The sequence below is a fragment of the Hoplias malabaricus genome, chromosome 13 (genome assembly GCF_029633855.1).
Source record: "Hoplias malabaricus isolate fHopMal1 chromosome 13, fHopMal1.hap1, whole genome shotgun sequence".
Taxonomy (NCBI): Eukaryota; Metazoa; Chordata; class Actinopteri; order Characiformes; family Erythrinidae; genus Hoplias; species Hoplias malabaricus.
In genome coordinates this window covers 29,408-45,959 of record NC_089812.1, presented here as the reverse complement: position 1 = coordinate 45,959, position 16,552 = coordinate 29,408, and positions in this window count along the sequence as shown.

The following is a 16,552-nucleotide window of genomic DNA, read 5'->3' as shown; positions in this document are numbered from 1 at the left end:
TATAAACCCAACGTGCTCTAACTTTAAGCCTGTATTTGACACCTAGCCATTGACATTAACACATATGGTGGATGTCGGCAAAGTTTATGGAGCATTTCTCTCCCAAACTGTTCCATTCATGCTGTCACTCTGGAAGAATGAAGTAGATCAAATTGCTGCACACACCCAACAGTTTAGTCCCAATCTGCCGGTCAACATTCAGGCTTCCAGACAATACGACCCCTCCCCGAGCTGAGCTTCAGGGAATATTCCAGTGAACAATCCAACTGACACAGGTTTCTCCCCCAAATGTGAGCAGGGTTCAGCTGCAGAGCTTTGATAAACACACACACACACACACACACACACACACACACACACACACACACACACACACACACACACACACTATGAGGCCATGGAAAAGGTTTTCAACACACAACATCTGCATAAATTGAAGTGTGCTTCTTGTGAATACCGTGTAAAAGAGACCCTGGTTGACCCCGGTGTTGCATTTGAATTCACGCACTGTAGCTGATTCATCAACTGCGCTCAACTTGGCACTTGATTCCACATCATAAGAAAGTTTCCTGAATCACACACACACACACACACACACACACACACACACACACAGAAGTCCAACTCTGTTCTAAACCTGCTATATATCTGTATCCGTGTGCTGCAGGTTACTCCCGTAACTCCAACAGTGTGTCTCCTCGTGGCTACGTGCCGAGCTCTACGCCTCAGCAGTCCAACTACAACACCATCACCTCCACCATGAACGGATATGGAGCTGCAGGCATGACCAACCTGGGAGTGCCAGGGTCCCCCAGCTTCCTCAATGGCTCCACCGCCAACTCTCCATACGCAAGTAAGTAGCTCCACATATGATTATAAAGCATGCTAGAATGTTCACACAGGTGAGGTTTAGTTTACCTGTACAGGTGTGTCTAAGGTGTTCCCATACAGGTCTATAGTGTCTATAGTGTGTCTGTAGAACATCTGTACATGTGAATCCATAGTGTACATGTACATGTGTGTCTATAGTTTATCTATAGCAGGCTGGTACAAGTGTATCTCTAGTATAAGAGTACAGGTGTACCCCTATAGGTGAGACTAGAGCATACTGGTCAAGTGTGGCCATAAGGTATGTTTACAGGTGCTTCTGTAGATCTGTCTAGAATATGGCAGCAGTCTACCTGTACAGGTGTAGTCCTGGTCTACCTGTACAGGTGCAATCATAAACTAAATAAACAGGTCTGTCTGTGGTCTAAATGTATAGAGTTTAGGTCTAGTCTTTTTGCTCAGGTGTGGTCAGTTGCACCTGTAGTCTACATGTACTGGTGCATTCCTAACCTACCTGTGGAAATAATATTTGTATAAATTTACAGGTGGCCATAATCCACCTGTACAGGCGCAATTCTGAATTAAAATGTAGTCTGGCTTTAATCTACTTGTACAGGTGTACCTGTAGTTTTTATTATGTATATTGTTTCATCTATGCACCTGTAATCTACCTGTGCAGGTGAATCTCTAATCAAACTCTGCTGGTAGAAATGGTACTGGTGTTCTGTAGTCTTCATATTTAGGTGTTACCTGGGCAGGTGTGGCTGTATCTAAAAATGGCAAACCAGGAAGGGTTTAGAAATGGTTGGAATCCCTACTTTGTATTGTAGCGCTTCCTTGACCATGATATAATGGGGAATAATGCAACCTGGTGGGTGTGGTCTTTCAGCTGAGTGGCTTTTATTTGCTTGCTTGTTTGTAAAGGCTTACAAACTCTGACACTTGCATTCACACCTTCATCATCCTCATCCTCACTAACATATTAACATCCTTGTCATTCTGTCCCATCTTGTTCTAACCAGTCAATTGTCTAGACTTACACTAAAACTCTGGGTTTAACCACAGTTGCTGACTCTTCATGGTTTAAGACCAGGCTCCATCCGTGCCACTGAAAGAAGAGTGAAGGGCTACTTATGTAGGAGTTCATAACATGTGCATAAACAGTGAATAACATACTTATAAGACAATACTAGAGTACTATTCATTTCACAAGAGGGCATAAGAAGTTTCATAAAGCAAACTTTACTGAGGTTGTGTTAATATAATGCTGTTCTAGGTGTTGTTACCTAGAGTGTGTCATGAGCTCCCAAGCACTACCATAGAAACACAGTCAGATATGTGTTTATTACTACTTTATTGATATGTTATTCAGTGCTTATGCATATGTTATAAGGACCCTGTATGGTGCATAGATTTCAAATTAAATGCGGCTCAGAATAAGAATTCTAGGGTGCATTAGTGGTGCGCAGGGCACTTGTTTTGCTTTACTTCAGTTCATATATTCCGTAGTCCTGTTCCATTTGATTGGCAGATATTTGGCACTTGGGTTCGCCAAGTGACAGATTTTCATTCCATTCACTTTTTAAACCAACGGGAAGCGGATTTAGCATTTCAAGGTGGGCTGTTCAATGAGAAGGGCTGGGTGATGTTTTTTTTCCCCCTCTTTTTCTTTTCCCGCTATGTTTTTGTGCACGTTTGAATTCCTATGCCCAGAACGTGAGCTCAAGCCAAGCCAAGTTAGTCTTTCTGAATCTCTGAAAACATAACCCCCCCCCCAAAAAAAGAAAAATTAGAAACCACTGTGCTGCTTCCAAAGTGTATGAGATCCTGCGGATGGGTTTTAACAACTTCTTTTCTTCTCTGTGGAGACCAAGAAGTTGTCGGTCAAAAGTTTGGGGACACCCAGCCTCCCACCCCAGTGTTTACTGGACAGCTCCATATATTAACGAGAGTGTCTCTCCCTTGGTTTGAAGTGTAAGGTTTGTCAGAGCAATGATAGGACAGCTTTCATCTCAACACCGATTTGACCAAACCACAGAAGAGTCTGACATCACAGGACGGTGATAAAATACTGGGAATTGGGATCATGCAAAGTCTAACGCACCACTAGATAAAGACACTGCCTTTACAACATTACAATTTCTGCAAACCTCAGTGGATAAAATGTAGACAATGTATTTCTGAGTGGTTTAATGGGAATTGTACCATTGTCTTGTAATGATTTACACTGATTTAAGGACCTATCATAGATTATGAGTAGACATATTATGAGTACACTTCCTTATACATGAGACATCGTTTTGCAAAAGTTTGAGAAAAGCTCAGTTGTTTTAGTCTATTGTAGTCTATTTAAAGTGGACAAGTCCATGGTGATGTTTAGCGTCAAAATATTACTCAACTGTAACCTATATCCTTACAGACTGACCATACTTTAATGACTATTCTGGCATTATCAACAAACAATTTCTCAACAAACCACTCTGAATGACTTTGTTTACATCCTAAAATCTACAAGCCACTACCATATTTGGAAATATTAGTGAAGTTTAGTTCTTAAATACTTGCAAAATGGGAGTAGGCTTTCCACCAAATATCATTGATACATTCAAATGGTTTTAATGTTAAATTTTTAAAGGGTTTTAATTGGTTGAGTGTCCTTAAATGAAGTGTGTATTTTGATCCATGTTGTTTCCACTTCACTGGATGTCATTGTTCATAAGGCTACACAACCCCTATACGAACCATTCATAACGAATGCTATAAACCATCAGTCGTCTTCACGTTTTCCGTGATGTTTGTGGGGGTTTATGGCAATTGTTTTAAAGGGCTTATGTAGGGGTCGTGAAGCCTTTTGAAGGATGGCTTGGAGTAGTGTCCCTGAGTGTTTGAAAAAGACAACAGGGTTGAAAATAAAGGTGTCTAAAAGGGTTCTTGGAACACTGACATATATTTGGTTCCTTAAGGAATGTTTCTTGAAATTCATTGAACCTCCATTTAATGTAAACGTTGTGCTCCAACAAAGTCCCTTTAAACCCAAACCAAACCAAGAACCTGTTGAACACCTTTATTTTTGAACACATGGCACGATGGTAAGACAACTGTCCCTGGCTTTTGCTGTGTTGACCCCTGTATTTAAGGTGGTTCTTTAAGTTATGGATCAACTTTGCCATTCAGGTAGCATACTCTCGCATCCCCATTCTACTTTCTCTTTACCCATAATCCCTCTGGCCTCCATCTGAGCCCTAACAACCAGCATGACTGCCCTCACGATCACCCCGCTCACTCGCATGAGTGTGTGTGTGTGCATGAGTATGTGTGTGTGTCACCGTCACCCCAAACCAGCCCCCTCCAGGAGCTTCCACCTCCCTACCCACGTCTGTTTTTCATCTATCGTTCTCTCTATCCGTTTATCACTCTATCCCTCTTTCTCTCTGTCTCTCTCTCTCTCTCTCTTTTACTCTCTACTGTGTCTTTCCTCATTCTCTCCTCTTCATATGATCTCCGCAGTCAAACAGAAGAGCGCCTTCGCCCCCGTGGTCCGGCCACAGAGCTCCCCGCCCCCCACCTGCACCAGCACGAATGGGAGCAGCCTCCAGGGTGAGCACCCCACCCCTCTCCTGCTTCTCAGCCAATCACAAAAAAGCACTGCAATTTTACACCAGAAACCTTATAAAGGAAACCCCAACAAACAGACGTGATACAGGAGGGTTCAAGGTCAAAGTTGATCCATAACTAGGAGGTTTGATTGCTCATGTCCCGCCAAGTCTGTGACATCATTAGAGCTTGATGACTTTACTGGGCTTGTATCATGGAAAACGAGAGTTTTAGGAGCATGTTAACACAATAAACACCAAATTTGTACTCCATTATCCGTGTATAATCGCTGTCATGGCGACCCCTTGTTTGTGTCTCCATTTTGATTTGTTTATTTGGTTCTTTTACCTTTTTGCCATGATTTGAAATCCCAAAATGTATGTCTAGGAAACGTTCATAACAATGTGACCAGTAGAAATAGTCTAAAGTTATTTGGAACAGTACTCAACTACCTTTACTTTTATTCATTTTTAAAATGTAATTTAATTCAAAGGAAAATAATATTCCTTGAACCCAGGTTTTGCTCTGACAGTGACAATCAATAAACAGTGCAAAGAGACCCTCTACCATTTTTGTGATGTCACAAAATGCAAAGCATTTCTGCATGTCCACCATTTCAGCCTCTACAGTAGTTTAGCCCCGCCCACTCCGAAGTCAGAAGGTGTGCTTTAGCCCAGAATACTATTTATTTATTTATTTATTTTTTGCATCAGCAATAAGAACAGGGCTAATTCATGTAGTTAACTCATAAAAAATGCTAAAAAAAATGTAAGATAGGAATATTTGAATATCTGTTACTATTTAATAACGCCTTTGTTTGACTATGTGTTTAAAGAAATAATAATAATAAAAAACCACAAAGTCCACAAGTGGTCCACCTTTCTCCCAGTCCCCTGTAATCTGTGTGTTTACGTATTGAACTGAGTGTATATTTCATTCTGTAAAGTTCTAATGTTTCAATGCATAAATTTGGCAACATTAACACAGAAAGAGAACCCATTCAATAGATATTTGCTTAAAATAATATTTTGATTTTAGTATTCTTTAAAAAAAATAATGGTATTATTAGTCGTTTAAAATCCATTTAAAATCTGTTAATCACTCATTAATCTTTCTCTCTCTCTCCGTCCTGTTCTGCAGCTATGGCCGGCCTCATTGTCCCACCCATGTGAAATATCGAAGCATTCAGAGTTGGCTATCATGGAGATAAACACTCACCGGCTCCACAGATCCACCTCACTATTGCTCAGCAAGAATCTTCATCATCATCCTCATCATCATCTTCATCTTCATCCTCATGCTGTGGAGGAGCTTCGCTTCAGGAACGTCTGGAAAACCTGGACAAAGTGAATCAAAAATGAGAAATAGTACAAAGAATGATGGACAGCATGGACGGTACGGCCATTTTATGGAAGTAGACAAGAGCTAGCCGAGAAGATCCCAGCATGAACTCCAAAATATAGGTTTGGGAAATTCTAGATGATTTCCAGCTACAGCCCACAGCTTGGCTTCGGATGTCCGCTTGCATGGGGATGTGCTCTGTCCAGTTCTTTCAGATTCCAGCCTTGGGATGCCTCGAATGAAGAAGCGAGCCAATCAGATAAGGGAACAAACTTGTAGGTATAAAAGTGCAGGGGCTCTAATGTGATTCCTTTTGACATCATTACATTATTCAGAGAAATGTAATGTTTTTCTAATGTTTACTTAAAAAAACAAAAAAACTCTTGTTCCTTTCTATCATTGAAATCATATTTAATGCTACTAACCTGATGAACATGCACAATTTTGACAGCGTCAACATTAGCAAAAAGGGGATTCTAACTATAAATTGGGTCTTTAATAACTGTGTAGTTACACTTTAACATGTGATAACTATGTAAATACTGATGTTCATATGGTCTAATTCATGGTTTTGAGTGTTACAGATTGTTCAGCGCAGTAAAGCTTATGTCATACATATGTATGTGTATCAACTTTTATTACTATGTAATTACAGAGTAATTATATAGTAACTACAAATATACATTTGTATAATTGATGTTGATATAATGAAAGTTGGTATATTTATATATATGGATTTACATAAGCCATACTATCAGCAGTAATTATGCGATTGTAACAGAATACTAATGTGTAACTACATAGTTATTACAAACTGGCACTTCAAAAGTCCATTTTTTGTAATGTTAACTTAGGCACAGTAGGGCGAGGCAGGCGTGTGGAAATTTTTGGTAGCGGTAAACCAGGAAATGCTTTTCTCGCAGTTTATAACCACGTTTAGGTACCAACTTCTTCTTGTGCTTTTCTTTTTGTATGTATTTATAAGAACATTTTTGTTTTTTGTTTCCAGGATTCCTTTGGTGAAATTAGGCCTGAACAATAGTATGGGAATTCTCTATGTAAACACATTTGATGTCTTAATACCTTTTAGATATTGTAAAAAGAGTGAACGAGTGAGTCAACAAAATTGAAATACGCTGTTTATTCATTTTGTTTGTTTTGTAAAAATAGCAAGGGAAAGAAAAGGGAAGAGTCGCTACAGGTCAATTTTTTTTTTTTTTTTTTGGTTCCTTTCTATTGTTTTGTTGTTTGTTGTTTTTCAGACTTCAGATATCAGACATATGTTCCAGGCTTTTTCTTTTTCTTTCATTGTTTTTTTTTTGTATAAAAAGAAAAAAATTGAAATTAAGCAAACATTTCTTAATCATATATACATCATTTGTTTTTCGTTATGACATTTGCATTCCTCCTTTCCTCTCGTCCTGTGAAATTTTGTGAAACTGTGTATGATGACCTTAGTTATTTCTTACTGCACTATGTTTTTTTTTTTTTTTCCTTTCGGTCGGGGGCACTTAACAAGAGCAATGCATCTTCTTCTTAGTGAGTTAAAGAATGTTAAAATGAGCCAGAAAGAGAAACAATAAAAAAAAATCATCAATATGTCAATACCTTCTGCAATGACCAGCTGTTAACTGCATATTTTTCCAATATATTACTTTCTTTTTTTGTGTTGTTTAGTTTTATGGAGGTTTTCTGAAGCAATTTAGATTGGAATTGGAGCAAAATGAGAGGGAACATGAATAAATCCCTGCTATAACGGTCATTTCAAGGTCCATTCAAATCCAAAACTTTTAAAATGGGCACAAAGACAGCAACTGGTCACTATTGTCTTTGGTATTTACATATTGCATTAATGCACTAATGTAAACATATTAAAATGTAGATAAAAGCATAGGGAAACCTGACCAATACACCTTTAGGGGCTTCGTGGACATAATGATGTTTCTGGTTGAAGGGTATTTCCAAATATATTAGGAGTGTTTCTGTAAAACGTTGTGTCCATTGGCTAAAGTTCAAATAGTTTCTACAACACAGTACTTGAATTAGCAATGGTAAAGTCAATAGAGAGAAGATGGTCCCAATACATTTGGGTTTATAGAGTACACATTCATAGTGTTTGCAAATCTCTGGATCAGTGCATTAAACAAGCTCTGATTGGCTGATATGACTCATGTTTACATCAGATTTGGGAATGTTGGCACATGTTTGTGAATATATAAAGAAGAATAAAATAGTCCTTTCTCCAAAATCATTTTAGGAAATTTAAATAAAATCTCCAAGCATTTATTTTACCTGTAATAACATGTGAGTGAATGAATATCAGAGTAAAATTTCAAAGGGAAATTAATTAAAATCTTCTACAAATTCCAGTTTACAGTCTATTTTCCTTTAGATTTGTCATGGATTTATTTGATTTGTGATTTTATTTATAGTGCTGAAATTACAGATGACATTTTAAGGTGGATGAATGTTTTGGAATGGACCCTGACAGTGCAGGAATAAATGAATATATGTAGAGGTCGGTTTAGATGTACATTCCTATAAGCATTAGGTTGAAAAATGTTCAGGAATATATGTCTCAAAAAAAAAAAAAAAAAAAAAAACATAAGGAAGTTCCTTTTTGTAGTTGTTGCCTTTAAAACACATGGAAATGACTTGGAGTTGAAAGTCCTCACTATGTTATTTATCTCCCCATTGAGTGTGTGGGTTTGATTGTATGCGTGCAATTATTTTCTTTTTCTTTCATAAAAAAAATCTTCCCCCCCGACCCCCCACCCCACCTCCCTTGGGAACTTGAGACCGACCTGTTGTACAGAAGACATGTAAATTCAAAAGAAAACACACACACACACACACACACACACACACACACACACACACACACACACACAAACACACACACACAAGACATTAAGGGTTTCAATAAAGTGTGAAAATGCTGGGTTTGATGTAGCGATCATTTCTTTTTATTGTTTTTTTTTTAATGTTGAGAAAGGGTTAGAGGTACTGCTTTTTGATCTTTGTGAAAATATGAAATATATTGAAAGTATATCAAAGCACAATGTTTAATTCATGTCCTTAGGATTAAAGGTGAGAAGCCTTTCCTCTCACTCGCTCACCGTGCTGTACATAGATGCATGTTTTTTTTTCCTTATTCCTTTCTTTTGTTGGTTTGTTTGTTTGTTTTTTGGTTGGACTTTGTTTTCTTTTTTTCTGTGATACCGTGCTTTTTGTACAGAAAACAGACAAATAAAGATTACATTTGGCTTGAACCTGAATGTTTGAGGACTCACATTCTGAGGCTGACTACATCTTACTTTTAGCACCGATATGTTTTGTGATAACATTCTCATTTTAACACTTTTACAAAGAGTTCTTTGAACAATGGCAGAGAAGAACGACTTTTAGTTCCATACAGAACCTAATTTGTTTAACAGATATGTGTGTGACAAACCTTTTAAAGGTTATTTATGGACAGTTGGAACAACAGTGGTCCTTCTATGGCATTGCTCAAAGAAAAGTTTGCAGCAGGAGTAAGAACATGTTGGTGCAAAGTGTGGATTGCACACTTTCAACCCTCTTCACAGATGTATTTGGGTTGATTTCCACACAATGTTATTACCTGTTCAGACAACTGGTATAGGGCTAAAACCCTTAGCAGATATGTGACCTAAGTTTAGGGTTAGGATAATGAGTTCAGGATTAGTTTTAGTATTCGGATTAGGGAGATATCTAGTTTTGAAGTTTGGGTTAGGGCTAAGGTTGGGATTATGCCTAGTGCTAAGTGTTAGTGTTAAGTTTAGGGTGATTATGAGGATGACTGATTCTACTATTGAGTGTTGGGTTAGGATTAGGGTGACGCTTGGTGTTCAGGTCAAAGTGGGCCCTAACTAAAAGTTTGAGAGTTTTAACCACCGAATTTGTCAGCTACCATAAAGGTTATCCCATAACTTTCCACTAAAACATAATAATTATTTACTGTTTAGAAAACACAGCCTGAGGTTTGGTTACATCACTGCATTGGAAAATAGCCACCCCCAAATTATCACTGACCAAAACTATGTATTGGAAAGTAAAGGTTTTCCCAATTCCATATCCACTGTTTATAAATGGCTCTGTTATTCATTATGTAAAAACTGTGTAATTGTTAATAATAACCATGTAATTACATAATAACATTAGAACTGTGTAGTATTGATGCTAATATCAACTCCAGATTTCTAGGCATTTACTTTTGTTTAGTTTAAATGAAATTGTACCCCCTTGGTGTACTACTGTGTACTGTGTGTGTGTGTGTGTGTGTGTGTGTGTGTGTGTGTCTGTTTGGAAAAATAAAGAAAAAACATTATTTATGCTGTGTTTCTCAGCATGGGGCCCAGAACTACTCCAGAATTTCAAGCCACCTCCATTGTTCCAAGGTTTTGAACTTTTGGTCAGTGCTTCTTGCCAACACTCCTCAGTTGATGGGATATAATTTTGAAACCTGATCCAAATACCACTCTGTTCTTTTATTTCTTTACAGCGTTGTCCTTCTGAGCCACATAGAACCTGTTTAAATCCATGTATCAACTTTAGATCAGGATCAATAACACCCCCCCCCCCCACCAATTGTTTTTAAATACTACATTGTGGCCCACACTTAAAATGATATAATTTATAACTGATATCTGTGTTGTTACACATTAACAACAATGTAACCATCATGTAACAACAATGTAATCACAATTACACTTATGTTACACAATATTTATATAATTAATATGTCTTAACATAGTAACAAGTAACGTCACTTGTGTTATTACATGAATAAAAGTCAAGATGATACCCTTGTGTATTTTAATTAGCTAGACATAATTTCAATGTGACAACAGAAATATAAACTAAGATCATGTAGAATACCAAGAGATATAACACTACAGGTGTGATCCCACCTTAAGAAAAGGTTCGATGCCACCTTAAAACAACCAGATCCCATTGTAAAAGTAGCAGAACCGTATGTCATCATAAAGCATGTACATACAAAATACAAACCACAGGGCTAAAGTGCAAAGTAGCAGAGCTGGTTCTGGTTCACCATCATTTAAGGTGGAATGGACAGTTCTCTTAAGAAGCTCAGGTGCCAGAAACTACATTTTTGCTTAATTTCCGCAAGGGATTTTCATTTTGTTGCATCAGGTTGGGATTGGAAAAGCTTTGCTATGCAAACCATGCTACCCAACCTCACGAAAAACCCCAGTGTGTGTGTACGTGACCCGTTATCCATGTTCATGTGCACCCGAGAGCACAGCGGAGATCTGTTTGAAGTGTGTGTCCCTCAGTAAAGCTTTGATGCCGGCTGCTATCAGAAGCAGGTCTGACGGTCAGGAAACCTGTGTGTTATCGGCCGAGTGTGTGTGGGAGTGGATCAGAGTGTTGCCAATCTCAGAGCCCACGCAGCTGGATGTAGACACACACACAGATGCCAAGTGCCCAAACTCTCTCACACACACACACACACCATGGGCATTGTATCCTGATGTTTCAGAGTCCCTTACATGAAGGATTTCAGCCAATAACATGCGAGCTGTGGGCAGCTGAATGGGTCAAATGGCCCATGACCTGGCGTCCAGCTAGAGCCCCAGCATTTGGCTCTGAAGCATTGTCTGAAGTGATGCAGGATCATGCAGTATCTAAAGCTGACACCCACAATTGGAACCTGACCTCATTAAGATGGCAAGACACAATCAAATTCTCACAGACGTGTTCAGATGTTAGCTTGAAAGCATGTTCATGAACGTGAAAGCAATTATCAGAGGAAAAAATGAACTCATAATTCAGAAGAAATGCTGGATGAGCAGGTTTCCTCAAAATGTAGGTCACAGTCTACAAAGAAAATGGTCTAAGGTCAACTGTTGATTGACATAAAAATAAACAAATAAATACATAATAATAAAATGAATATATAATAGAGTAGGGTATACTGTCCTTTACACAGCAAACAGGGTTCGCTTCCACACCCAAACATCCTGGGCTCAATGTAAGCTCTGTTCACCAAAACAAGTCCCTGGGCAAGACTCCTAACGCTGCATTCAACTTCATCCGAGTTTTCAGCTGTGAGTCCCTCAGGATAGGAACATCTGCCAAATGCATGAATGCAATGTAAATATAACGTAATGAGTCACAATGTGAGAGTCCCCTTCCAGTATAAACAAAGTGACCAGTGAGTGTACACGGACATGGGGGTATGCGGTTGATGTCCAGCCAGTCTGAACAAAAGTCCAGAGCCAGCTCTTGATCCTGGTCCTTCCCTGAACTGGAGGAAGTTGACTCTAGCTCAGTTTTCTTATTTTACGAGATGTGATGAATGTGGGCCTCTGGGTATTACAGCGCCGTTCCCACGGCCCAGCTTCGGTCCGGCTTCAGTCTATGAGGTGCAGAGTGGTTTAGAGGGGTACGACTTGAGAGACAATGGCTAGTAAGAGTTCAGGGAGGATGAGGATTTGCCTTTTGGATAAATCCATTGATCACAGTTGAGAAATGTAGGCAGTACTTCGCAGGTTGACCAGTGTATGTTGTCTGATAGCCTCCGGGTCCTACGGCACCTGTCCCAATGTCCAGCTTTTGTCCAGGTTTATCAATGGCAGAGCAGTCTTGCCAAGCACTGTTAAGAGACATCAACTATTTCCAGCTCCAGATGTTGACGTCCAGAATCGGACGCAATTCCACACGCTTGAGGGTTTTTTCCTCAGTGAAGATTTCATGGCGAGACGAAGGTTCTGATGCAAAACAGGGCTAAAAGGGCTTTGTGGGGGCAGAGAAAGAGAGGGAGGTTGAGTCAGTGTACGGTTGATTTCACTAAAAACACACACACACTGTGGTAATGCAGCTGAGAGTATGTGTGTGTGTGAGAGAGAGAAAGAGAGAGATGGAGAAAGCCAAGCCTGCAGTTTAAGCCACAGCAATCATCTTTTTCACCGGGAAAAACCCTTCCTCTGGCTTTTAGCCTCGTTCACACAGCACCCTTGGCTCAGCCAGGAGACGGAAACAGTACAAATAGACGTTTCAGGCAAATTCCTGCGTGCTTTTATGGGATCGGAGCAGAGCTGCTGTGGCCAAAGCCCTTAATATCTCTAAATAATAGCTGGAATAGTTGGAAATTAGGGGGGAAAGGAGGAAAACACAGCTGCCAGGAGATGGATTCCATTCCAGGTGTGTGTGGATAAGTGTATGTGTGAGTGTGTGTGTGTGTGTGTGTGTGTGTGTGTGAGAGTAGTCAACTCATGTCATGATGTCACTCCTCATGAGCGTCCCTGACCTGACTGGAATGTGACCACTTCCTGTGTGCTGATGACATCAGAGAAACATTGGGGGGCCCTGTAGCCCTACCACATTAAAACAGCCACTCAGGGCCTGAAGTAAGCTGCAAGCTATCGTCCACAGGAAGTGGGTTTGGTGGGGGTTCAGAATGTGTGTGTGTGTGTGTGTGAATGAGAGAGAGAAAGAGTGAGATTTACTAGAGACCTGACATGGTTCACCAAGTGCATAAATCACCTGTGTGAGCTTTCACTTCCAGCAGAAATGTCCACACCTCCTTGGAATGCCCAGAAAGAGTTTTGGACATGCTGGAAATATTTGACTTTCAATAGTACTTAATTTTGACATAAGAAGCTTTGGTCTATTCACAAAATGAATGTGAACTCACTCAACGCATCACTGTTGTCTGTGGTGTCAGCAATGTAATCAAAACCATGAAATTCCGAAAAATGCAGTCACCAAAGTCCCCAGTTGCTCCAAGGAACAATATTGTCTTACATCCTTCTGATTTTATACACCCCAGAGAACTTTCACACATGGGCGGTGATCCAGAAATATTCCAGTGTTTACCGATAGGAGCTGCATGTGTGAACGCAAACACCTACAACGTTTATCCTGGACTTTACACTGATGTTTTTCTCTTTGTCTTCTAGTAAAGAAACTGGGTAAAGTTAGAGTGATTACGGGTACAGAGCCGCTAATGTCCCGGAGTACTTCCTGCACTGTGAATGCACAATTCCATGTCTAAAACACACACAGAACATGTTCAGCTTTGGGCTGCATGTGGGAAAGGACCACTCCAGGAAATCTCTCTGGACCTGATACTCCACATTTTCAGTGAAATAGATTGAAAAGTTATTTGGCATAAAGCTGCAATTAGACTAAAATTCCAGAAACTCGAGGATAATCACAGACTAGCATCCCTGATACCTGAGACTAAGCTTGGACTCTTACATCCTGAAGACTCTGGACTTGAATCAGATCCCATTTCCAGAGACTTAAAAGGCACATATTATTAAAAGAAATTACTTGGTCCATGTATGCACACATTATATCATTATATAATATACAAAATAAAACCACACATGCTTTAGCAGTTGCTCTAAGCCAGAAACCATGAGATGAAACGAGTTCTTAACTAGAGTGCAGAGACTTTAGAATTGCCCTGCCCCTTCATCTGATTCTCTCCAATCACAGCGCTGGACCTGTGTTTATGTGAGAGCGAAAATGGCCAAAAACCACAGCTTCTGCTCCTTGCTCCTCGCTCCTGTGCACTCAGAGTTGGGGTGAACAGTGAGCGGCTCATTATCATTTAAAGGAACAGGCGCTGAAACCGGCCATTCTGTACGGGGGTGTTTAGAGAGGGGGAGAATGCTGCTGTGGTGTTAGGGACATATAGTAGAAGCAAATGTACTGTGAAAGGACTTGATTTAAGACATGATTCCTCACCTCTTTTATTCTCTCCCTCTCTTTCTCTCTCTCTGGGAGTCTCTCTCGCTCGTCCGTTCACTCACGTTCCTGCTGATCCTGTTACACTACTTTGGAGCTACAACCTCCTCAGCAGGTGTTTGTTATTTCTGAGTGATCCATCATTCCTGTCAGAGCTGATCTGGGCTGCGATGGAGAGATACTGTAAAAAAAACAGCTGGACGGACAGAAGGGGTCAGAGGTCTGGGTCCCGTGGCTACACCTCGAGATCGGGTTCCAGTCCTCCGGCTCTGAGGGGGTCGATGGAATCGAGCTCGGTTTCCTGGGGTGCGATGATGTGATGAAACTCCAGCACCTTTCAGCAGCTGTGACAGGTGTTACGGAGTCATGGCTAGATAGCGCCACCTTAAAAGCGCCTTCACAGCACAGGTGAAAAATATGCCACCTGTCAGAAGCTTAAAGCAAAACTATTTTGAGAGTTGTTTATATACAGTGCGATAGGTATATACAAGGCGATGAGAAAAATATGAGCTAGTATTTATGAGCTAATGGGAAAAAGTAAGTGGGACGAACGCTGATATAAGCACTTTTTAAATGCATTTTAAATCCTGTCAAAATAGAGTTTGAAGTGAGAAAAACATTTGACAGAAATGAATCAGCTTTGGGAATCATCCATTCATCTTCTGAGACCCATTCATCGTCATCAGGGTCATGATGGGTCCAGAGACTCTCGAGAGTGACCCCAGGTGGGAATTGAACCCATGACCTCAGGACCCTGAAGCTGTGTGGCAGACACACAGTGACATTGACTTAAAGACCATTTCCCGGATTTGTACAATGTGTACTATTTATAGTTTGCCCACATAAAACTTAAAAGTAAAGTACACATGTACACTTTAGACCCCACCTCAGTGTGAAAATTTTGCCTTAACCCCTTTTAATCAGCAATCCCTCTCACACACGAAATGAAATATTTATATTATTATTGATATTTTCATGATAATACAGCACCACAATATGGCTGAGGGATCCCTGCATCTGCTGAATCTGCCTTTTCCACTCCATCCCATTTGAGACCATACATCTCTTAAATCCAGAGTCAGATTTCTTTCACAAATTGTCTATTGTCTGTCCCCTCATTCTGAAAAAAGATTTATGTATATTTTCATTTATGAAATTAATATTTTGTACCTAACCCTAGTACTGGCAGGTAATTATAAAAATAAAAAGTGGTCTCCTCTGCTGAAAGTATCATTAAGTATGAGTTCTCTACATTATCCAGTCAGTATCTTATCTACATCAATCAATTCCTCTTTGAATATCATTTTTCTGCACAGTAAAAACATTCTGTAATTCCACCTTAAAAATACACTGAGTTTTAATAGGCGTCTTATCTAGTTTGATTCAGGTCACAAATATTATGTACAAAGAAACCTTACAGGTGAGTTATTTATTTCACTGTGAATGGCACCCTCCTATCACCTCAGCCTCAGACCCCACCCCTCCCTCGCTCACCCTCCCCTGCTCCCCCCCTCAACAACACTTTAACTCTGACTTCACTCTGCTTTTCTTTCACACTCTATCAGCTAAAGAAATATTGTCTTTTCCTCTGTGAAAGAGCACTGCAAAGGGAAAAGGAACTGTGGAGGGATCACTGAGCACAAGTCAAATGAATAAATAATCAAATATATATTAGTATATATTTAGCCATATATTGTATTTCAAGTATAAATCTGTAGTTTAGTAGCAGTTTTTTTCCAAACGTTTAAAGACATTTCCAGAAACTTGGCTCCATTTATCAAAACTCTAAAGACGAACACAAACGAGTTTATTACTTTGTCAAAAAGCCACAAATCTTCAGCAAACACATGAAACACAGCACTCAAAACCATGTTCTCTCTCCTCAAACATGATGAAATGCAGCATTTACAATACCACCTGTATACTGTATGTAAGCATTTTACATAGTATGTAGCAAAACAATGAGAAACACTACTAGGGAAAAAAGGGATACAAAAAGGTCAGAAAATAAATGTATTTATTGTAAAATACATGAAACAGATTACTC